The sequence below is a fragment of the Lissotriton helveticus genome, chromosome 7 (genome assembly GCF_964261635.1).
Source record: "Lissotriton helveticus chromosome 7, aLisHel1.1, whole genome shotgun sequence".
In the NCBI taxonomy this organism is placed as follows: Eukaryota; Metazoa; Chordata; class Amphibia; order Caudata; family Salamandridae; genus Lissotriton; species Lissotriton helveticus.
This window is the reverse complement of record NC_136068.1, coordinates 318,490,510-318,515,993: the sequence shown is the minus strand read 5'-3', so window position 1 is coordinate 318,515,993 and position 25,484 is coordinate 318,490,510.

The following is a 25,484-nucleotide window of genomic DNA, read 5'->3' as shown; positions in this document are numbered from 1 at the left end:
CCTATAAAGACCAGTGATAAATCAAATTGGGGCATAACCTGTGCAGAAACATCTATTCTGCAAGTTCCAAAAAGATGCCGCCGCGCTCCCCCAGTAGTGGCTGACCCGTCCCGCATCCTCTGCCCATGTTTGCTGGGGAATTGAAGGCCACCACAACAAACTGCCACTTCCCCGCAGGAGGGGGCAGGGCAGAAGAGATCTGCCGGCTACTGCAGCAGCATGGCAGAGTGCTGCATGCGAGGGGAGCCAGCAGGGGAAGCAAGGGGTGGGCTCCTTGGACTGTACCACATCATGGGCAGGGCCCGGAGTGCCAGGGTGGGACCAAGCACCCAGTGGTACTCAGCACCCCCAAAGAAAAGAAAAGGCTGCGTGGTGAGGGAAAAAAAGAAAGGTAGTGGCTCTCCCCAGCGCAGAGGGAGCATCAGTCATTGGAAATTCACTGCTCTTGAGGGAACGCCCTAAAATGCCCTGAGGGCTCATAGAATTTGCACTGTTTGTCCCCTTGTGGTGGTCCGAGGATGGAAGGACCACCACCAAATATGCCCAAAAAAGTGTGGGGTGCAGCAGTATAGACCCTAAGTCTGAAGGGCCCAAAAAGAGGATGATTAAACCAGGATTTCCTGCAAGATTTTGCGCATCCCTAAAGCTGGAGCATATGCTCTACAGTTAGGGGTGCAGCACTCTTTAGGTGCCAAGTTTATGATCACAAGTTTTGCGAACAAAATGTGATGCTCTCTAGCAGCTACGTTGATAATTGTGTTTTCCATGCCTCAAGTTTATAAAATGCAAAACCAGCAAGGTTTTGGAAATAATGGGTGATGTAATCTCAGCCGCAGGCAATCATTTAGGGTTGAATCCCAATCCATAATTTTTTTAACACCATGCCACCTCAATTTGGACCCATCCATATGCAAATCAATCTTGATCCTGCTCTTCATGAGAGCAGTCCAGCCAGAACTGCCAAGCCAGGCCCTCCCTGAACCAGGACACAAGCAACTTAGGACCAATTTCGCCCTAGCTAGGGCTCCTTACCCAGGTTTAGCTTGGTTCCAGTGGCACAGTGAGCTAGGGACCCCCATCTGGGCATACCCGGTGCACTTAAGGCGGAAAATACAGAAACAACAAGTTGATGGGTGGAATACTTGAATTAACCTCAGCCACTGACAATCGCCCCGGGCCGCATCCCAATCCATCGTTTTTTGCCCACCATGCCACTCAAGTTTGGACCCATTCATTCACAAATCAGTCTTGACCCTGCTCCTCATGAGAACAGTCCAGCCCAATCTGCAAGGCCATGTCCTCCCTGATCCAGAACACAAACCAAACTAGGTCTGGTTTCACCCTAGTGAGGGCTTTTTAGCCAAGTACAGCTTGGTTCCTGTGGCAGACTGAGCCCGAATCACATCTGGGCATACCCAGAGCACTTAGGGCGGCAAACGTAAAAACAGCAAAGTGATGGGTGGAATGCTTGAATTAATCTCAGCCACTGGCAATCACTCAGGGCCGCATACCAATCCATCGTTTTTCACCCACCATGCCAACTCAGGTTGAACCAATCCATATACAAATCAGTTTTGACCCTGCTCCCCATAGGAACAGTCCAGCCGAAACTGCCAGGCTGGAAGTTTATAAAAAGATCACCAATCCATGATAAAGGATATGTATATTTTTTTTAATTGTCTTATTGAAATAATGATGTTGACAGCACCTCAGTGATCACAATATATTTATTATCATTAATAAGTGCATTTACAGATGGTTATATTAATCCTTGCATTTACTTCTAAAATGATGAATTCTGGCATGTGGAGTGATGTTCTTGGACCTTTGACCAAGTCAGTGTACTTACCTGATTTGGTCAGAGGTGATTACACAATGTCATCAAAAGGTATTTCCATCAGTCTTATGTATATTTGTAAATTACTGCATAGCGTTTCCTTGCTTAACATTGGTGAGTTTGTGTGTGCTTAACTTCCTGCGTCCTGTGTAATAAATGTACTTTTCTAAAGCAAAAATACAGACTGGACAATCATTTATTGATTGTTATTGTTGTATACCAGTGAATGGAGATCACTAGCCCATACCACCTCTTTTGTGTAGGCCTTGGACTGCTCTGCTCTGCTACCCTGAGAGAGTCAAGTCACTACAATGGGGTGTCTGGTGCCCAGTGGAGGGCAAATATGAACCCATTGCTTGTGCAGGCCGCATAAATAATGACCCATTTCCTTACACCTAATCAGAATCATATGCTTTGCATGCGCAATGTGAATCCATTTTATATCAACCAGGGATTTCATCTCCTGAAAGCAGCCAATATTTTAAGGTGAAACTTTGAGGGAAAAGGAGGAATTACCAGTGAATTGGACAACAAATTACCAATTCCCCCATAACTCCTCATCGCTGTTGATTTACCCCATCACCACCCACTCCCTCTAGGGTTATTGGGAAGATTACCGGAGCACTAATAATTTCTCCCATACTTTATCGCAACATCGTTCAAGAATTTCACAAACTGTTGAAGCTCATAATTTTCTGAGTTGCTTCAAGGTAACTCTTGCATTTCAATAATGTTTAATTAACTGTAATATGAGATATATATATATATATATATAGGCAGCAATAGTAAGCGAGAGAGGAAAGCATTATGCGGACACATGTGCAGAAATATGGCTTCTAAATAAGATTCCTCTCTGAGGCTCAGTAGATGGTTGTTTTTTTACAATATCTGACTGTGTCCTTTTATGGCTGCTAAACCAGACAGTACTCGTTAGAGTCTCTGATTGACTGCCTTCTCCCTGAGCTGATTTTACACTTGAGCTTCCTGAAATGAACCCAGCCACTGAGAGGGAAAGGTAATGTGTTTAACTTCTATTGCATTTACCCCCTGCATGGCTGCCTGCTTTAGTGTCATGATGAGTCAGGGCAGATGACATCAATAATCTTCAAGCGTGCACCATGGGTCGCTTTTTGAATTTTATCATCTGTGCATCAGCTGAAACACATGTACCATAAGGTATTATGGGAAATAATACAAGGCTCCTTACCTAAGAGCATTCTGGAAGGTGGGTGTGGTGTAACTATTAAAGAGGAAGTGCTCTTTCTCTCTTTTGACCTTGAAATACATTGTCCACTCTGGGGCAACGTATTTATTAAAATAGAGTTGTATGAAGGGCTAACATAGTCCGATAGAACAAGCACTAGCAAAACTAACAGGTCTGGCTTTCTATCAGGATTGGTTTTGTAATTGTTGAGCAACTTTGTCTGTTTTACGAACAGCTGTCCCAGAATGAAAATCATATAATGTAGCAACACCTTGAACTACAACATTAGGGAATAGAAAGCAGCACCCCCCCCCCCCTTGCTGCACAAACAGCATTAGGAGAGCTAAACTGTACCCTTAAGAGAGTGGTATGAAAAGGTTTCAGAAGATGTGGATTGTGTTGTAAGTAGTGAACGTAAATGGTGTAAACCAAAAAATATTACATGGTAGATATTCCTGACATTGGGATCATTTTTTTTTGCATCTTTAGAGAAGGTTAAGTGTGACCAGGTAATGACTTTGTGACCAAATAAAAGCTGTAAATACAACATTTTATCATAATAGCAAACTAAAACAAATGAAAGGGTGATTGGTGATTAGTACAGTAATATTAGAACATATATATATATATATATATAAATTCACTGAAAAAAACATAGGTGTCAGGCACGTTATAGTTAGGAATTAACATTTAAAAACCTTAGAAATTCACAGAAAAAAACATAGGTTTCAGGGGCTTTATAGTTAGCTGTACATTTCACTCATACAAAACCATTGAAATTCCCCCGTTATAGTTAGTTCAGCTAACTATAACTCGCACGCCCACAATGCACTGCTGATGAAGTCACATATTACATCACTCATGACATGGTCAGTGACATCACTCATGACATCACTGATGACACCTCAAATGACATCACTGATAATATCACTGATGACATCATCCAGTGAATGTGTGTCTTTCTAAAAATTAAATATTTTTTATATATTTATATCTCAAGGTCGATGGAAGAATAAATGGATAAATAAGTGTCTAAATGGATATTTTTTGTAAAATTGATTGTATAACTGACTGATTAAGTGTATCTTAGTAAATACATGGGTTAGTGAGTAATGTTTAAATATGTAAATATCTGAATCGGTCTCTCACTTAGTGTATAAGTGGCTGCATGGGTTGGTGAGTAGCTACATGAGTGTCTATATGGGTTATTTGTTGGTTTTTTGAGGTATCAGTATGAGTGTCTGAGTGTCTGTATGGTTCGGTGGGGGTATTACTTAGCACATAAATGCATGAATGAGTGACTCACTGTTTGTATGTGTTTTGAAGACAGCATGTGTTCAGGACTCTATGGGTAGATGAGTGTGTGTATGGGTGTGTTAGTGAGTGAATGACTGTCTCAATAGTCCCTGGGGGCCAACTACCCCACCAGGTACCTCCAGTATGCAGCAGGGGGATGCGTTGCAGAGAGGTGTTCAGAGGCCACACACCTTTTTACAGCCCTCAGGATTGATGAGAAATTAATTCCCCAACTTAAACTGCGCCACAGGGTGTGTTTGCACACATGTGAACTCAGGCTCCGCCCCTTCCCTTCACCACTGTGCAAACGCGCCCCGTGTCATATTATAAGTTGGAGGATTAACTCCCCTTGAATCCTGAGGGTCCCTGGAGTGCAACTAGCCCACCAGCTACCTCCACTAAGCGCCTCAGAGCTGCGTTGCAGAGAGGTGTAAAAAGGGGCATGGCCTCAGAACACCTCTCTGTAACGCAGCCTTCTGGCGCCTACTGGAGGTTCCTGGTGGGCAGGTTGCCCCCCAGGGACCCCAGTATTCAAGGGGATGCCGTTTTTTCTTTTTTTTTCTTTAAGAATGGGGGCTGTGTAGCCCACCTTCTTTCCCCCAGGGCGGGCCCCCTAATTTTTTTGGTGGGGGGCTGCGTTGCCCATCCCCCGTGGCGGGCCTTTTAAAAAAAATATGTAATTTTTGGGGAGGGGGCCGCGTGGCCCCCTCCCGGGCCACAAGTAGCGATGGGGATCCCCAGGGCCTCATAATCTTTCAAATACGGATGTACGCACAAGACGGAAAAACAAAAAATTGTGTATCCACAAGCACTCAAATAAATAAATAGAATTAAAACAGCATTCATCCAATTGCCAGGAAACCTTGGGAAGTTGTTGAGTACACTCCCGCGAAGGTTTCTGGCATAACATTATTTTAAATATCGGCCCCCCAGGGCCCTCATAATGTTTTGAATACTGATGTACGCACCAGATGGAAAAACAAAAAATCGTGTATCCACAAGCACTCGAATAAATAAATAGAATTAAAACGACACTTTGAAATGTTTTCCATATTAAAATGAATACGTTTCAATAAAAATGACACAATGTAAATTGAATGTTATCATAACGAGTTTCCTTGAATTTCCTTTCTTCGGAGATCGCAGCAACGCACAACGAGTATGCTAGTTCCAAATAGAATGTTGCGGATTTCCTATGGATAATAGGTCCTAACTATAACTACCTACTGGCGACCCCCAGTAGGTAATATATTTTATTTATTATTTAAGCTTGTAGAGCGCGACAGCTACCCGTAAGGGTCTGCCGGCGCTAAGATACTGCAGCTATCATGAGATGGTTGGCCAAGTAGTTATAGATCGAAAAGCCAGGTCTTAACGGCTTTACGAAAACAAATAAGGCTGTCCTCAGACCGGATGGCCAGGGGAAGGGAGTTCCATAACTTGGGCCCAAAGTAAGAAAAGGAACGACCTCCCATTCTGGAGAGCTTGATCCTGGGAACTGAGAAAAGACTTTGGGAGGAAGAGCGGAGGGAATGGGAAGGTGAATAAGATTTTACTAGGGTCTGTACATAACTAGGTGCCACCTTATGCCTGATCTTATGCATGTAGGTGAGGGCCTTAAACTTCACTCGGTTTTCAACCTTCAACCAGTGAAGATCACGGAGGCGGCTGGATATGTGGCCGGTTTTGCGGCAACCGCTGAGAAGACGCGCTGCAGCGTTTTGGACAAGTTGCAGGCGTCGGGTGACAGCCTTGGCCGCCCCCAAGTAGAGTATGTTGCCATAGTCCAACCGGGAGGTGACCAAGGTACTCACCACCGTCCTTCTTGTGTCATCAGGCAACATCCACAGGATCTTGCGAAGCCAAAGTATAATGGTGAAACATATGGCAGATACTTTACTAACTTGACATTGCATTGTCAGACCTCTGTCAATGACAACGCCTACATTGCGTACCTGCTCCACTGGTACAGGAAGGGGACCTAGGTTTGCTGGCCAGTGTCTTGAAGTCCACAGGAGGCTTCTGTCCTAGGACAAGGACCTCCGTCTTCTCGCCATTCAGTTTGAGAAGATTGTAGTTCATCCATTTTGCTATTTCTCCAAGACCAAACTGATGGCGGGAAGAGGAGGCTTCGCCGCAGTTCATAAGCAAAAAAATGACCTGGGAGTCGTCTGGGTATGTGAATAACGTGAGACCGACATTATCAGCTATATGAGCTAGAGGGGTAACGTAAAGTTTAAAAAGTAGGGGACTGAGGATAGATCCCTGAGGGACACCATGGTACTGTAAGTAGGTTTTGGAAGTGGCAGACCGGGAGAAAATTTGAAAGGTGCGTTTGGAAAGAAAGGGGGCCAACCAGTCCAAAGCTAATCCTTCCACGCCCATGGTGGCTAAGGCGTCAAGAAGGATTTTGTGAGAGATGGTATCAAACGCCGCGTAGAGATCAAGTAGTATCAGCGCGGCCGTTTCACCTTTGTCGAGCAGGGACCGTAGGTTCTCTGTAACGCCCAGGAGAGTGGTCTCCGTCGAACAACCCGGCCGGAAACCTGACTGTGAAGGATGAAGTAAGTTGTTGGATCTCACATACTGAGTGAGATGAAGATGGATGTTACGCTCCAAGACCTTAGAAAAAGCAGGTAACAACGAGATGGGGCGGTAGTTGACAAGAAGCTCGGGATCGGCAGTTGTTTTTTTTAAAAGTGGCGTGACCATTGCATGTTTCCAAATGGCAGGAACCGTGGCAGTCTTTAATGATAAATTCAAGATGGAACAGATTTTAAACAAATGCGGGGGGTCGAGCGCCCTAAGTACAGAAATAGGGATGGGATCCAAAGGGGAACCAGATTTTACATTACAGAGCAATTCCTGAAGACCATCAGGCTGTAATTCAGGCCAAGCTGAGAGCGGGTGGAGAAGGGATGTCTCGGGCCGGGGTGCTTTCTCTACTAGAGTGGGTTGGACTATGGTCTTGTTATTAGAGTTGCAGGTGGAGATGTCCTGATGGATCTTCTCCACCTTGCTTAGGAAAAACTGGGCAATTTCATCGCATTTCCTGTCTGTCAGAGGAGGAGTTTTAGCTAATATGGAGGAGCCTGCAAGATTTTTCACTAAGCTGAACAAGGCTTTGGAATTATCGATGGCATCTGTTATGGATTTCGTCACAAAGTTGGCCCTAGTAGAGGTGCACGCTTTGTGGTAGGATTTTAAAGCGATTTTGTAAGTTTGAGCTGCATGCTGAGAATAGTCTTTGCGCCAAAAGCGCTCAAGCTTCTTGCACCGAGACTTCTCAGCTTTTAATGCCTCGGTGTACCATGGGGCGGGCGTCTTATGAGATGCATCCTGCTTTAGAGAAGTAGGGAGGACGGTATCAATGGCATTTTTTAGCCAAAAATCGATCAGCATAGCAGAAGTTTCCACATCAACTAGTGTGGAAGGTTCCAAAGGGAGAAGGGAGGCAAGAGCTTTATTCAAAGAACCGATGTCCAATTTCCTCCATGCCCTGCTCCTTTCCGCATAGTTGCCTCTGTGCAGAGCTGCGGTAGTCATAACCGAAATTCTAAAATTGACAAGATAATGATCTGACCAAAGGACGGGTAAGGCCGGAAGACATTGTAGATCTGGCAAATTGGAGAAAATGGGGTCTAAGAAATGTCCACCTTTGTGTGTGGGACCATGATTATGTAAAATAACGTTCATCGACTGGAGGTCGGTGATCAAGGTTCTAGCTACACTATTGCTAAAGTCATCCAAATGAATGTTAAGATTACCCACAACTAGAAGAGTACTAACGTTAGGCAACAGGGAGGCAATAAGCTCAGACAGGTGAGTGACCCAGTCATTGACTGACCCTGGGGAGCGATAGATAAGAATGCCATTTAGGGAGATCTTTGGATGAAGGACAAGTCTAAAAGATGCGGCTTCGCAGTTTTGTAAATTAATACGATCTAAGAAGCATTGATACACGTTTTTAAAAATAATAGCAATGCCCCCACCAATTTTGGCCACCCTATCGCACCTGACCATGGCATAGTTAGTCGGAAGTGCTTCTGCGATATCTGGGCCCGAGCCTTCATGGAGCCAAGACTCCGTAACGAAGAGGGCATCCGGTTGTTCGTCATTTAGAAGGTCAAAGATCTCACATCTGTGCTTAGGTACAGAGCGACAGTTCATGCTGAGGAAATTATATACTGTTTTTTAAACAATCGGCAGTTGAGGTGTACAGCTATGACAGAGTTGGGGAACCTCGAGGGACAGAGAGCTATTGGAGAAAGACTATGAGGACTTAGTTGTTAAATTGAACGTGGAACAGTCTGCATGACGATAGGGCCTATAAGCTCGCAGTAAGCTGGCGCTGTAGGTGAGTCTAGGAAGTGGCATGGCAATTTGGCCAGGGGGTATGGCCCCTGGGCCCGTTTGGGTGCGGACGGGCGCAGACGGGCATGCCTTTGGCGCGGACGGGAAATCAATGCCATAAATACTAGGAGAAGTGGAGGAGGGGCCCGGGGAAAAGAAGGCGGGGCGGAAGAACCAGCTGGTCCGCAACCCGCCGCCTCACCCAAGATGGCGTCCTTCCGATCAGCGTCTCACATCAGCCCCAAAATCGGCTGCCGGGACAGCTGAGAGGATCCAGGTAGGTTCGAAAGTGCCCCAGAAAGTGCAGCAGCTTTTAAAAGCAAATTAAAATTCAACTGTGCAAATAGAGCAAATGGCTAAAATCAGGCAGCAAAATTCATCAAACAGTGGCCTAAAGCCCTGGCTTTCCGCCTCAGAGCTCAGATAGCAGCAAATCTGGGGGGGGGGGCTCAAGATTAGCGTTTTTATACTGGCGAGGGCGGGGCGGAAGAACCAGCTGGTCCGCAACCCGTCGCTTTTTTCCACCTGGCTGACCGGACCGGCAGGCAAGCACGACTTTGTTTCAGAGCAACTGAGGGCTCCGACTCACAGGGAGAGATCCATTCCCGCTGAGCCGCTTGGAACGTCCAACTGAACTTCCCCGTCCTATCGTGCATTTTTCAGTGCAGCCTCCAATATACATATTCATTTAAATCAAGCAGGATGAAGAGAATACGAGGCTGTAACAAATAATAAAGACTGCCTAGGGCGCCTCGGATCCAGGCCTCTCGGACACTGATTCCAGAAACAACTGAGTGGTTTTTTCGACTTCTCTCCACGCAGCCCTTGTGTAGGCTGAGAAGGTACATCATTACCCAGTCCTCGTCCTGAGGAGAACCTAGACTCAATAAGGTTCGAAACGCGTTGACCCCCAGCCTGTGTTAAAAACCAAAGGGTGCAGCTAGGGATATACTCAGACCACTCACGTGGGCCCTGTCTGCAACTTCTTGAAAACTATTAATCGCAGGTGTCATGTGACAGGCAGGCTATTCCATCTAAGTTCCGCCTGTTTCACAGGTTTTTGTTTCTAAAGGACTGGTTTATGTTTTTTATTAATTGCTATGAATGTGTGTAAATTGCAATTTATTTGTCATTCAACCAAGTGTACAGAGTATTGTTGGTGTCACCACAAGATTCTGATAATTTATTTTTCCTTTAATGTATGGTTACTCCGTCGCCATATAGTTGTATATATCTGTATATATTCTTCTATGTTTTTGCACTAACTGTTATGATGGAGTGTCTTTGATGTCATGTGCTTCTTGTGTCATAATACAAAATCATTTTTGAAAATGTATTAAATTTGTTGGGTATTAATTAATCCCATGGCTACACTGCATGCTTTGGCTGTGTAGTTCCAAATTTTCACATTAATCATCCTGATCAGCCATTTTGTTCTGTTTTGCCTCACCCAAGATGGCATCGTTCCGATCAGCGTCTCACATCAGCCCCACAATCGGCTGCGGGGACAGCTGAGAGGATCCAGGTAGGTTCGAAAGTGCCCCAGAAAGTGCAACAGCTTTTAAAAGCAAATTAAAATTCAACTGTGCGTATATATATATATACCAATGCTCGAAGGTGTCCACCTTTGAGTAGCACGCGAACAGCAGCTTGGTTTATGTATAGGTGAGGACGGGGATCCACTCGTAGACACCGCTCCGTACGGGATATGACCGACGCGTTTCGAAGCTCCATATGCTTCTCTTCAGGGGCTTTAACGGAAGCGGTGTGGGCAACCGCCGACCCACTTCCCCATTTTATATATAACACACTCACCGATGGCAGGCTCAAATGAGACTGTGCATTCTGGGAAGTGTGGTCCGGGAAGCACACAATCAAGTCCTGTATGGACTTCACAAGTGGGCCCGTCCTCGATTCCAAGTACGACTGCTGCTTCACTTTCGTGACCCCCAGGGTACCGGGGTGGTGCATACTCCGGGCCTGGACGGCCGCGTATAAATCAATGCTCGAAGGTGTCCACCTTTGAGTAGCACGCGAACAGCAGCTTGGTTTATGTATAGGTGAGGACGGGGATCCACTCGTAGACGCCGCTCCGTACGGGATCTGCCCGACGCGTTTCGATGCTCCATATGCTTCTCTTCAGGGGCTTTAACGGAAGCGGTGTGCGCAACCGCCGACCCACTTCCCCATTTTATATATAACACACCCACCGATGGGAGGCTCAAATGAGACCGTGCATTCTGGGAAGTGTGGTCCGGGAAGCACACAATCAAGTCCTGTATGGACTCCTCAAGTGGGCCCGTCCTCGATTCCAAGTACGACTGCTGCTTCACTTTCGTGACCCCCAGGGTACCGCGGTGGTGCATACTCCGTGGCTGGACAGCCGCGTATAAATCAATGCTCGAAGGTGTCCACCTTTGAGTAGCACGCGAACAGCAGCTTGGTTTATGTATAGGTGAGGACGGGGATCCACTCGTAGACGCCGCTCCGTACGGGATCTGTCCGACGCGTTTCGAAGCTCCATATGCTTCTCTTCAGGGGCTTTAACGGAAGCGGTGTGCGCAACCGCCGACCCACTTCCCCATTTTATATATAACACACCCACCAATGGGAGGCTCAAATGGGACTGTGCATTCTGGGAAGTGTGGTCCGGGAAGCACACAATCAAGTCCTGTATGGACTCCACAAGTGGGCCCGTCCTCGATTCCAAGTACGACTGTTGCTTCACTTTCGTGACCCCCAGGGTACCGGGGTGGTGCATACTCCGCGGCTGGACGGGCGCGTATAAATCAATGCTCGAAGGTGTCCACCTTTGAGTAGCACGCGAACAGCAGCTTGGTTTATGTATAGGTGAGGACGGGGATCCACTCGTAGACGCCGCTCCATACGGGATCTGCCCGACGCGTTTCGAAGCTCCATATGCTTCTCTTCAGGGGCTTTAACGGAAGTGGTGTGCGCAACCGCCGACCCACTTCCCCATTTTATATATAACACACCCACCGATGGGAGGCTCAAATGAGACTGTGCATTCTGGGAAGTGTGGTACGGGAAGCACACAATCAAGTCCTGTATGGACACCACAAGTGGGCCCGTCCTCGATTCCAAGTACGACTGCTGCTTCACTTTCGTGACCCCCAAGGTACCGGGGTGGTGCACACTCCGCGGCTGGACGACCGCGTATAAATCAATGCTCGAAGGTGTCCACCTTTGAGTAGCACGCGAACAGCAGCTTGGTTTATGTATAGGTGAGGACGGGGATCCACTCGGAGACGCCGCTCCGTACGGGATCTGCCAGACACGTTTCGAAGCTCCATATGCTTCTCTTCAGGGGCTTTAACGGAAGCGGTGTGCGCAACCGCCGACCCACTTCCCCATTTTATATATAACACACCCACCGATGGGAGGCTCAAATGAGACTGTGCATTCTGGGAAGTGTGGTCCGAGAAGCACACAATCAAGTCCTGTATGTACTCCACAAGTCGGCCCGTCCTTGATTCCAAGTACGACTGCTGCTTCACTTTCGTGACCCCCCCAGGATAACGGGGTGGTGCATACTCCGCGGCTGGACGGCCGCGTATAAATCAATGCTCGAACGTGTCCACCTGTGAGTAGCACGTGAACAGCAGCTTGGTTTATGTATAGGTGAGGACGGGGATCCACTCGTAGACGCCGCTCCGTACGGGATCTGCCCGACGCGTTTCGAAGCTCCATATGCTTCTCTTCAGGGGCTTTAACGGAAGCGGTGTGCGCAACCGCCGACCCACTTCCCCATTTTATATATAACACACCCACCGATGGGAGGTGTCACATGAGACTGTGCATTCTGGGAAGTGTGGTCCGGGAAGCACACAATCAAGTCCTGTATGGACTCCACAAGTGGGCCCGTCCTCGATTCCAAGTACGACTGCTGCTTCACTTTCGTGACCCTTCGAGCATTGATATATATATATATATATATATATATATATATATATATATATATATATATATTATTTATATATATATATATATATACATAAAGGGATTATACTTACCTGTAAAATATTTACATTTTCGTGGTAAAGACATTCGTGGTAAAGACATATTCATGGCAACATTTTTGTTGCAAACACTTTCATTGTAAAGACACAGTCATTATTCTGGAGCCTTTATTAAAGGCATTTGTTGTAAATGTCGTCTTGTTCAGGCATACAACCTATGATGTATGTATTAGTCACAATATTATGATGGCGATTGGTGATAAACCAGTAGATGCCTGTGGGTAGATGAGACTGAGATAGTCTTAAGGAGGACCGTGCAGAACAACCAAAACCATTGAATCTAAGCAATTTGTACTGAGGTAGGGCACAGATTACATCACTGGTATACTGAAGTGTTCATACTCAAGCTATGTCAGAAGTTGTTATAGTGCTAAGTTTAAGGCAACCACACATCAATAGCGCTAGATCAGTGGTTTTACTGCTCTTGTTGCACTTGTGATTCTGTGACCCTTATATTTGGGGAGAGCCCCCTTTCCATGCTGCCTTTAAGATTGGAATACCTAGCTACATAGGGATACTAAACATTGAACAGATGGAACTCAATGACATGGGCCAGAGGCGGAGTGAGTCCGGAGCAGCTCTGTACTTTTCCAAATGTGGTAGGGTTCAGAACTGCCAGCCAGGTAAGAAAGTGAGCAGTGGTGTGCTAGTACAGGGGGTGGCTGTAACGGCAGCTCTTTCATTAATTCATTGATTGCCTCTTTATGAGTGTTGTAATATTGTGGGCTGATAAAACACCGTAATCCTCACAGGTCACACTATAGACACAGATTCAGCGCCACTACACATATCGCCTATCGAGAGACTCGATCGGGTTGTGCTTGTTATGCCGCCATTTTGTTCTCGTTGAGTCACCGCTCCGTTAGGGCACGTATGTACAAGCTCTTAGCCAGCGTGTCTTGTGCAATGTTTTGGGCCCCCTGCCATGTTCAATATAATTAGTAAAGTCAAAGGAAGATCCCTGGACAAGTTAATCCTATAACACTCGCTAGCAGTATATGATTAAAATGAAAATACTATCCGGATCACTGATCACAGACTAGTTTGTAACGTTCACAATTTTTTATTATTAAAAAACATATATATTCAATAAAATTTCAGTATGAAATAAATTATACTGAAAACATAAAATGTACACAATAAATTTGATATACATCAACACATCACAATATACATTGAAATTAAAAACAAAGGGACATTATCATATTAAATTCTACAGCACAGTAATTGAAGAAATAAACATTTTCTAAATAGACAGCACACTTCTCATTTTTGAAGGAAAAAGATAAGCAAAGAAAAGAAAAGGAGAAGACCCCACATGCAAAAAGAATACCAAGTATTTCAACAGATAATTGAATTCAACCGCCTTCACAAACTTGTATAAAGATTTCTGGTATTACAATATGCAAAATATCCAGAATCCCAGAGGCTTGAATTTTTATACAAGGAAAAAAGCGTCGACGCGTTTTGGTGTATCAAACCCTTTATGTGGTTACACCTTCATCAGGACAGTTTCATTTTAGGGTCATCTCATTCAGTCAACAGTTATTCTTGCTCAGAATGAGGATGCTTATTCTATGTGGTAGTGTAGATCAACTTTTTTCACACCGCCTCACGAATGATGGGAAAAGTTGAACCTTCACTTCGGTCCAATCAGTTAATAAAAGGTTTTGTGGAGTATTTCTTCATTCACTTCTCTGTTTGTCAACTCCATTTTCTGGAAATAGATTGTTTCCTCAATACTGGTACGAGCGGGAACCCTTTTGTTGTCAGAGGCGTCCCCTTCCCCGTGGTTCGCTTTGTGTTTCTGACTCGTGTCTTGCTTCGAGATAGTCGTATATTGATATTCACGTATGTCTTTTAGTTCTTCATATGGCGTGTCCCACGAGTACATCCCCTCTCGTATTTTCCGTAATTTCTTATTTGCGATTTTTAAGGAATCGCAAATAAGGAATCGCAAAACGCGATGCATCATAAAAATAGCGAAAAATTAAAGAATCACTAAAAATTGCAGAATTATTTGCGATTACTGGCTTTTGCGATTTCCCAATTAGCAATTTTGCAATTAGCGAAATCGCAATTTCCGGAGTCGAACATTGATACATCTTGATGACATCAGAACCAGGAACTGAGCACTCCAAGCCTCATTTTCAGTGCAGAGGCTCAGGGAGAGGAGTGAGCTGGCTCTGGGAGCAGAACAGGAGTGGGAGAGAGAGATTGCAAACACCTGGCAACCAACTGAAAATGGAAACTGCACAAACAGCAGAGGACAGCCAAACAGGCAAGAAAAGAAAAGTACAATTTTCAGAGAAAGAAATTGAAACACTCCATGAGGGAGTAGTCCACAGCCATGATAAGCTGTTTGGCATAGCTTCATTGAAAGTACCGGAGCAGGAGAAACGCAAAATATGGATCCGGATCCAGAACAGAGTAAATGCCATAGGGGCACCAATGAAGAGCTAAAAAAGCGATGGTACAATCTGCACAGTCGGGCTAAGGTGCGCATAGTAGACCGGCTGAAGGAGGCAAATAAAACAGGAGGGGGAACACCAACAGACACTGGAAAAACTCCCCTGAAGGACTTTGTGGAATCCACAATCCAGCCTGAAGCTGTTGTTGGTGTGACTCAGATGGACACCTCAGGAACTGCACACACATCTGAAGGTAAGAGGAATGTATGTTGCCATTGTCCAAATTATTTAAGTCACAACCTGACCTCTGCACAGCATAAGTGCACACTGTAAAGCATTAACTACATGTGTTAACAAACAGGGAAGTGCATTATGGGAGATGTAGGCAGGGCAAGCAGTTACAATGACAATCACACACATATGCAAAAAAACGAATTCAAACAGTGTAGCTGATGTTCAAATTAATGACAAACTTAATAATTGTCAACTGTGACATGACCTCACAAGCATGAATTAATGCTATTTTCCACTGTTTAACCTCACAGATGCAGGACGTGTTGAGGCTGGGGATAGTGAGGTCCAGGAACTGCAGCACTCCAGTGAATCTGAACACGAGGACACACCAGCTCTGCCAACAAAAGAGTCACGTGTACCAAATTCCAGTAGGGCACCAGTGCCAACACAGATTCCCATGGCGTCAGATGATGAGGCCAATGCAACACCTGAGGGCAGCCTTCGCCAAGGCTACTAACATCACAACTCCACCAACACAGATCCGCAGAGGCAATCTCAGTGTGCGACAGAGAAGATATAGAGCACGCAGAATACAGCAGGCGGAGCAGACAAATGAGGTCTGGGGTGGCCAGGAGGGACAGATGCTTCGTACACTTCGCCTGCAGAGCAAGAACACACGATTAGTGAAGATGGAAATTGCAAAGATGGCAGACAACATAGCAGTACTGTCCAGTAGTGTGCCGGAAATGACATGGGTCATGCAGGAGGGACAGGCATCTCAACATAGACAGCATTGGCAACTTATGCAGAACCTCAAACTGTATGTAAAACCAAACAATAGGCTGACCACTACAACTGCACTGCTCCGTGACCATGCAAACCCAAATGTGTCATTGGAGCGGAGATGTAGCCAAAGCACTAGACCAGGTGACCAATGCTGTTGAGATGATGAATGCATCCACTAGTGCAGGCAACATGTCTGCGCAGAAAGAGAGTAGCGAGTGTGCATCAAGCATGGGCAGTACAATAATGCCAGTTGCCTCTGCAGTGAGACACAACACACACAGCGGCACGCCCTCCACTCCCAACGTGAGGCATGAAGATGCTGCCACTGACACGCGTCTGGGTGTTCGTCGGAGAAAGCGCTAGGCTCCGATGTACAATGATTTACGGAGATGGTGGCGTAACTGTTGTTACAATGTGACCTTATTATTGACTTTCAAGTTTTCGTTCCATTTCATCTATACATGTTTATTACCAAGACTCTTTTGCCACTAGTCACATTGAAAGTGTGCTTGAACACCCTGGTCATTATTTCATTACATAAAGCTTACTTTTCTTGCAAAATACTGTTTTTGTGTCATCATTACTCACCTTAGAAGTATTTTTGTGTGATCTCCAATCTTCTCCTGCGCCCTTCAGCAGCGCCTGATCCTTGTAGGGCCCGGTGGTGTTGCACTTGCTGGTTCCCATCCTCCAAGTCGCTGTCAGACAGCTCCATTTCCAAACCTCCCTCTGTCGCAATGTTGTGCAGCATGGCACATGCTGCCACTATCTTGCAGCATTGTTCAGGGTTGTATTTCAGTGCTCCACCGTCTTATAAAGGCATCTGAATCAGCTCTTCAGCAACCCAAATGTGTGCTCTATGACGTTTCTGGTTGATATATGTGCTGCATTGTACCTTTTTTTGGCGGGAGTTGTCGGATTGAGGTAAGGTGTCATGAGGTAATTCCGCAAGGCGTATGCGTTGTCACCCACATGTGAGGAAGCAAAGGGTGTCAGTGGTTGTTTGACATTGACATACGTACAATGAATTTGTTGATCTATTGCACATATTTACCTAGCAGATATCCCTCTCCAAATTCTCCCCTTGCAAGACGGGTGTGAATGCCACTTTACCTGAATATATATGAATCATGTGCACTGCCGGGAAATTGTGCCACAATGTCCGTTATGATGTTTTTGACATTACATACAACCTGAATATTGAGGGAATGATAACATTTCCTATTCCTATACAAATATTCCTGTGCTGCAGGGGGACATATTGCCGCATGGATGCAATCAATACAACCCAAAACTTGTGGGAAGCCTGCAATCTGGTAAAAATCCTGCTTTGTCTTGGCAATGTCATGGGCTGTGGTAGGGAAATTGATATATGAGCCTATCCGGACCATCATGGCATCAAAGAATGCTTTAAATATTCTTGACATTGCGCTTTGCGACACACCTCCTGCTACTGCGATTACACCCTGAAAACTGCCTGACGCCAGTAGATGTAGGCAACATAAAACCTGAACATGCGTTGGGATGGCATTGGTCCTACGAGTCTGTCGTTGCAGGATGGGGTCCAATTCATTGATGAGATCATGGATCATTGCTGCATTAAGCCTATACTTATCGTATATCTCATCCTCATGCTGTCCTAGCAAAGTTATGCAGATTCTGAAGATGCGCTCATTGATTTGCCTCCGTCTCTGTTGCGCAGCCTGCAGCCTCATCCTTCTCGCCATCAGGTACAGCCCTGCCATTGTGACTTCTGGTAGCTCATTGTGGGAGTGTTTAAATCAGTTTCAGTTGATTTGCAGCTGTGTGAAATTTGCACTCATGATTACCACCTGGTTGTGTTCCTTCTTATTTTGCGATTTCCAAGGAAATCGCTGTTTGCGATTTTTTATGCATTTCATTTGCGATTCTTTATTTGAGATTCTCTATTTGAGAGTCGCAAATGAAGATTCGCAAATGTTTTCTCAGAATAATTTTGCGATTCTTAAATTTCGCAAAAAAATACAGTTTTTCGCAAAAATAACGGTGATGCATTGCTACACTGTAATTTGCGATCGCAAATGCCATTTTTTAGCGATTCGCAAATTTTGTGATTTATTAAATGCTTGATGCATGTCACTGATAGACGCTGTCATCCTTCAAGAAACAACAGGGAGAGCTCATCTCGCAATATGAGCTGAAAGAATTAAGAGGCAAGATACAAAAAAAAGTCATGAAAAAATGCTGTCATATAAACAGAAGTTGGAAAGACGTGTTCAGAATGAAGCACAACATTATTGTCAAAAGGAAAAAATATCTATTATATTCAAACGGATATGGTAAATACAAACCAAGTTTCAAATGAATATCAACATAAATCCCCAACATATTAACTTTTTTTCCCAAAAATCCAAGTGAAAAGGTACATAATACAATAACACATGTTTTTTAAACGAAAATGCCATTTCTCTTTCTTCAATTATTTTGCCTCTCTGTTAAAATTTTCACAATGTAGTGAAATCTGTAATCCAGTTTAGTCTAGAGGTGGTCAGATAATGATCAGAATGTGGCTGTCTGTATATTGTTTTTATATTGTTCTTAGCAGCTTAGTTGATGTTCCGGCGTAGAGGGCGTTTCCATAGTCCAGCCTGCTAGAGACGAGGGCCTGGGTGATGGTTCTTTTCGTTTTGGTGGGGATCCACTTGAAGATCCTGCGGAACATTCATAGGATGTTGAAGCAGGATTAGGAGACGGCGTTGACCTGTTTAGTCGTGGAGAGGGTGGAGTCGAGGATGACCCCCAGGTTGTGTGCTTCGTCAGTGGGTGTCGGGGCTGTTCCCAGTGAGAATGGCCACCAGGATACGTCCGAGGCTGAAGGGTTGGAGCCTAGGATGAGGACCTCCGTCTTGTCCGAGTTCAGCTTCAGTCGGCTGTTCCTCATCCATTTGGCAACGGCCTTCATTCCTTTGTGGAGGTTGGTTTTGGCGGTCTTTGGTGAGGGAGATGATCAGCTGAGTGTCGTTGGCGTAGGAGATGATGTTGAGGTTGTGCTGTCGGGCGACGTGGGCGAGGGGTCTCAAGTAGATGTTGAACAGCGTTGGGCTGAGGGAAGAGCTCTGGGGTATGCCGCAGATGATCCCGGTGGTGGTGGAGCGGAAGGGTGGGAGTCGGGCGCTCTGAGTTCTGCCGGAGATGAAGGATGTGGTCCAGTCCAGGCCCTTATCTTGGATTCCGGCGTCGTGTAGGCGTGTTCGTAGTGTGCGGTGGCAGACTGTGTCGAAAGGCGGCTGACGGGTCAAAGAGGATGAGGGCTGCTGTTTCTCCATTGTCGAGCAGGGTCCTGATGTCGTCAGTGGCAGTGATGAGGGCGGTTTCCGTGCTGTGGTTGCTGCGGAAGCCGGACTGGGATGGGTCTAGGATGCTGTTGTCCTCGAGGTAGCGGTTCAGTTGTTTGTTGATGATTTTCTTGGTGACCTTCGCCGGGAATGGGAGCAGGGAGATGGGATAGAAACACAAAGCGACTTTGAGTAGCTTTGCATGGCTCATTGATATGGACAAGACAAAGCAGCGCAAGTCGCTGTGTTGCCTTGTTCTGTGCTAGGAGGCATTCCATGGGCATTGGGGTGGGTTTCCCTATGCAACACCCCTGGATTTGAAGGCTGACACAGATTTAATTACTCACGTAAGCCTGGGGCAGCACCAAAACCGTACAGCTCCCCAGAGCAGGCATTACATGAAGAAATAACGTTATTTCTCCTCATTTTTCCACAGCACACATAGAGAGAGGAAAATGCCTCTCTGGATTTTTTTGTGCAGGAATGTGCCCCTCCCTGCACAAAATCAATCCTGCATGCAGCACTGACACCCTTGCACCATAGTGCAAGGGTTCCTGCATTGGCGCTAGGAAGCAAATTGTGCACCAGCGCAAGGGGAAAGATCAGAATGCACGTTATTTCATAATTAAAGTGCATTCCTGCCCTTTGTTAGAATCGGAGATCTCTGGTTGGCACAGGTATGTACTTGTGACAAGCAGGGATCCTCTCCTCTAGTCAGGGCAAGGGAATTAACCCCTAGAAATAACCCCTGCTCACCCTCTAGGTTGCGTGGCGCGAGCAGCCAAGGCTTATCTCAGAGGCGATGTAGGTTAAGCAGTTGTAATCACACAGAGTAACCAAGTGACAACACTACAAATGGATACCACACAGATTTTATATAAAAAATAGTGAGTTTTTATATATAAGACTTAGCAAACGACCAAGATAACGACAAAAATAAGCCACAGTACTATTAGCAATAAAGAGTTCTTGTTAAAATGCTTGGTTCTAGAGTTCTGTATGGTTTGTACTCTTTGTGGAGAAGTGTGGCTCACTGGTTAGAGGAGGCAGACCCTGATGCAGAGGTCAGACCCGGGACCAGGGTTCAATTCCTGACGCTGCAGGGTCTTGAGCTCAAAATGTCCACGGACTCGATAATTCTCGCCTCGGTGCCTACTCGAATCATGGGTTCACACTCTGCAACTCTGGGCAATAGTTTGCTTAATCTCCACTACGGCCCCACTGCGATGGGATGCCTGGTCTTCACCTTGGGGATGCCCAGTAGGGGTTATCTCGCAGGGAAAGCCTGGACGGGTTCCCAAAGCAAGCGCTAAGAGACCTGTCGGTGATTTGGCGCTATATAAATCGAAATTAACATAACATAACATAACATTTGTCCGGCTCTCACGGCAATAGGAATAATACAAAGAGTTTAACAAGCGCAGTGGACTCGCCGGTCCGGTGAGTACGGGATGTTTGTTCGAGTCGTACAATACCTTTACTTAGTTGCTTCCAGCACGGATGGTGCATTGCGAAAAGAAAGCGTTGCACCATGCGTTGTCGGCCGGTCACGGTGTGAGCTCCGGCTCGTTGAACTCGTCGATACGAGGCGTTGAGCGTGGAGCCGCGTTGATTGAGGCGGACAGTGCTTGATGCGGTGCGTTCTTCTTACGTTGCGGCATACGAGCCGTACTGTGGGAGCAGCGATGTTCGATCTGTGATGCGGTGCGAGGCGGTACGACGCAAACGTGCAGAGCGTACCCCTCTCCAGGTGCGATCGGTAGACTCGAACTCAGTGGCAGTGGACGTGTCGTTCCGACCAGGATGACTCGATGCGGCGAAGCATTGTACGTTGCGTTGTCAGCCAGTCACGGTGCGAGCTACGGCTCATTGCAGTCATCAGGACGAGGCGTTGAGCGGAGAGCCGCGTTGATTGAGGCGGATCGTGCGTTGTGCGGTTCTTGGCAGGATGCCGGTCGATCATTCAAGGAGTACACAGCTCCCGGCCTCGGCAGATACTGAAAAAAGCATTTCCAGCAGCTTAGTTTACTGGTCCTGGGACTTCGTTCAGGGGGCAAGCGCACTCACAAGCCCTTGGATATCTTTTCAAGCACAAGTTGAAGCAAAGTCTTTGTAGTCTTTTTCTCCTCTCCTTCAGCAGCAAGGCAACCACTGCAGGCCAATCCCCCAGGTCAGGGACAGTACTCCTCCCTACAGCTTTCCCAGTTCCTTCTACTCAGGCAGAGGTTTCTTCTTGTCAAGCAGGATCTAATTTCTTGGGAGCACGGTCCCAATACTTATACCCCTAAATCCTTTTTTCCTCTGGGGTAGAGGGGCTGTGCCCAGCCAAAACCAGTTCTTGAGCACGACATGACTCTGACTTTTCTTTCAAGGTGCAGGGCAGAGACATCAAACGCTCAACAGGAGGTGGAGCTGGCATTGTGGTGGAAAGGCACAGTCCTATTCAGAGTCCAGGTGCACTCCTCCCACCCATCTGGATGTAAATCTCTCTATTCACTACCGGGCTGCCCCAGCCTGTCTCCTGGAATTCCGCAGCCCTGTCACTCACAGAAACGAGACAGCAGATACACATCCTAGCAGAGGCGGGCTGAACGGGTTAGGCAAGCAAATACCTACTTTCTAAAAGTGGTATTTGCAAACACAGATTATTAAAAAAATAGCTTTACTAAAATATGTATTTTATTATTCTAAGTTCAGGCATACTAAACTCGAGTTTCTACCATGTTCTCTGAGTCTCTTAGGATCATAGAATGTAGCAATTCTAACAGCCCATTCTGGCCTATGAGAACAGGTAGCCTTGCAATAGTGAAAAACCAAAATGGCTGTAATTCACTATTAGGACATGTCACACACATCAGGGCTTGTCCTACCTTATACTTACAATGCACCCTGCCCTTGGGCCTACCATAGGGGTGACTGATATGAAGAAAAGGGAAGGTTTAGGGACTGGCAAGAGGGTGCACTTGCCCAGTCAGCTTGACAGTACCAGACTGCACGCAGGTTCTGCAATGGCAGACCTTAGACACATTTTACCAGGCTGCTTCTGTGGGTGGCACAACCAGTGCTGCAAGCCCACTAGTAGCATTTGGATTTACACGCCCTGGGCACTCCTTGAACGCTTTACTGGGGTCTGATAGTCACCGAAATAAGCCAATCAAGGAATCCAATCAACATATACATTTTATACAGGGAGCACTTGCACTGTGGCACTGATTGGCAGTGGCACAGCGCTCTGAGCAGCTAACACCAGCAAAACACATGAGGCACAGTTAGAAAAAGTGGAAGGAAGACCCACGCCAAGGTGCCAGGTCTAACACCCTTTTATATTGGTGTAGCGCAGCGCATCAAGAAGACTTGCGGTGCTTCCCAAAGCCAATTCCCCAAAAATAAAGCACTGAAAGGCTGCAGCCTTCCCTTCCCTTATGGAAGCAATGACCCTTTCAACCACCCATTTTCTAAGGGAGAAAGATGCCCACTGACAACTTCCAGACTATACTTCACATATGCAGCAGGTCCCAATGTACTGATAAAATGGCCAAAGCTAGACAGAACTTTTCAAGACTAAGGAAGAATTTAGGTAGCAGTTTGTGTTGGTAGATTGAGCCAGTTTCAATTTTATTTAATTTTTATAGGGTTTTATACAGCTCGAACTACACCCAAAGATATCAGGTATCGTAGCGCTTTACATGAGCACCTGTTTAGTTACAGATGGACGCAATAATTTTTTTTTAGTTATTTTGTTAGACAAGGGGAGATTAAGTGATTTGCCCAGAATCCTAAGATATTGAGTGACATTGCCGAGACTCGACCCCAGCTTCCCAGCTTCGAGGTTGACCTTCTTGTCGTAAGGCTACATCCTCTCTCAATTAATCCCATGTCCATAGATCACGAACCGTAAAGAACAAAAATGATTGCAGTGCTAATACGACTACAATATGCCAGATACTATGTTAGTAGTAGGTTTAGCGATTTGTAAAGCGCAGGACTACCCGCAAGCATCCCAGTGCTGAGAATGAAACAGGTCAGGAAACTGTCTTGTACAGAGATTAGGGGAACAGCCATGTTTTAAGTTTCTTTTGAAAGGACTGTTCGTCTCCAATAAGTTGTAGCTCTGGGTCCATACTGTTCCAGAGTTTGGGCACTAAGTGTGTGAACGATCTTCCATCACAACTAGATCTCTTGATTCTGGTGGTGTTCATCAGAAAGGTTGACCCTGATCTAAGCTGGCGACGGGGTGAGTAGTGGGAAATCAGAGTTCGTAGCAAGGCAGGGCCTCTCCCATACATGGCTCTGTGGGCCAAGCAGAGGGACTTGAATGTAATCCTGGTCTGAACCGGAAGCCAGTGTAGCTCCCTCAGGGATGTTCTTACTGACTGGTGTCTGGGTATCATGAGAAGCAGTCTAGCTGCTGCATTCTGTACCACTTGTAACCTGTCAGTGACATATTTGGGGCAACCGAGGTACATTGAGTTGATGTAGTCAAGCCCCGAAACTACCAAGGCTTGCACCACCATCCTCCTTGAGTTCTCTGGGAGCAAACTCATGATTTTCCTGATCATCCAAAGTATTCCAAAACACGTACTCAAGAGTTTTTTGGCTTGCATCTCCATAGTTAAATTCTGGTCCAGCCAAATCCCCAAGTTTTTTATGGCAGTTTTAGGGGTGGGGGAGAGCCCCAGTTTGCTGGCCAGGGGATCTCTGAGCGTGGGCTGAAGCTGCTGCCCAAGATCATAAGCTCAGTTTTATCCCCATTCAGCTTAAGACTGCAGTCGGCCATCCATGTTCCTATTTTTTCCAGACAAGGGGTTAGTTGCCTATGGTCAGAGTTAAGGGCATCTTCAATTGAGACCACTAGTTGTGTGTCATCGGCAGATGACACAATGGAGAGTCCGAACTCCTGTACTATGTGAGCTAGTGGGCTCAGATAAATGTTAAAAAGGGTTGGACTCAGGGAAGGGCTGGACTGTTCCCAAGAGGCACAGGTTCAGACTGATTTGCATATGGCCATGTCTGAACTGGGGTCGCAGACTAGGCTAAAGAATGGTGATGGATAAAACCCAGATCAGTTGACTGGGGGTGAGTGCTTGTATTGTCAACGCTCCGTCCATCATTTCCTTTGGTTTTTCTTTGTTCGCCATAAGTTGGCAGGGTATGCTCAGACGTGAGTCCCTTGCTCACTTTGCCACTGGATTCAAGCAAGCCGGGCTGAAGATGGCTGCAATGCCAGAAACCGGTCCTCGGTAGCTTGTTTCGGGTCCAGGGAAGGCATGGCGTGGCAGTTCGGGCTGGACTGTTCCCATGAGGCACAGGGTCAGACTGATTTGCATATGGCCATGTCCAAACTGGGGTGGCAGAGTGGGCTAAAGAACGGTGATGGATTAAACCCAGATCAGTTGACTGGGGGTGAGTGCTTGTATTGTCAATGCTTCGTCCATCATTTCCTTTGGTTTTTCCTTGTTCGCCATAAGTTGGCAGGGTGTGCTCAGACGTGAGTCCCTTGATCACTTTGCCACTGGATTCAAGCAAGCCGGGCTGAAGATGGCTGCAATGCCAGAAACCGGTCCTCGGTAGCTTGTTTCCGGTCCAGGAAAGGCATGGCTTGGCAGTTCGGGCTGGACTGTTCCCATGAGGCACAGGGTCAGACTGATTTGCATATGGCCATGTCTGAACTGGGGTGGCAGAGTGGGCTAAAGAACGTGATGAATTAAACCCAGATCAGTTGACTGGGGGTGAGTGCTTGTATTGTCAACGCTCCGTCCATCATTTCCTTAGTTTTTTCTTTGTTCGTCATAAGTTGGCAGGGTATGCTCAGACGTGAGTCCCTTGCTCACTTTGCCACTGGATTCAAGCAAGCCGGGCTGAAGACGGCTGCAATGCCAGAAACCGGTCCTCGGTAGCTTGTTTCCGGTCCAGGGAAGGCATGGCTTGGCAGTTCGGGCTGGACTGTTTTCATGAGGCACAGGGTCAGACTGATTTGCATATGGCCATGTCTGAACTGGGGTGGCAGAG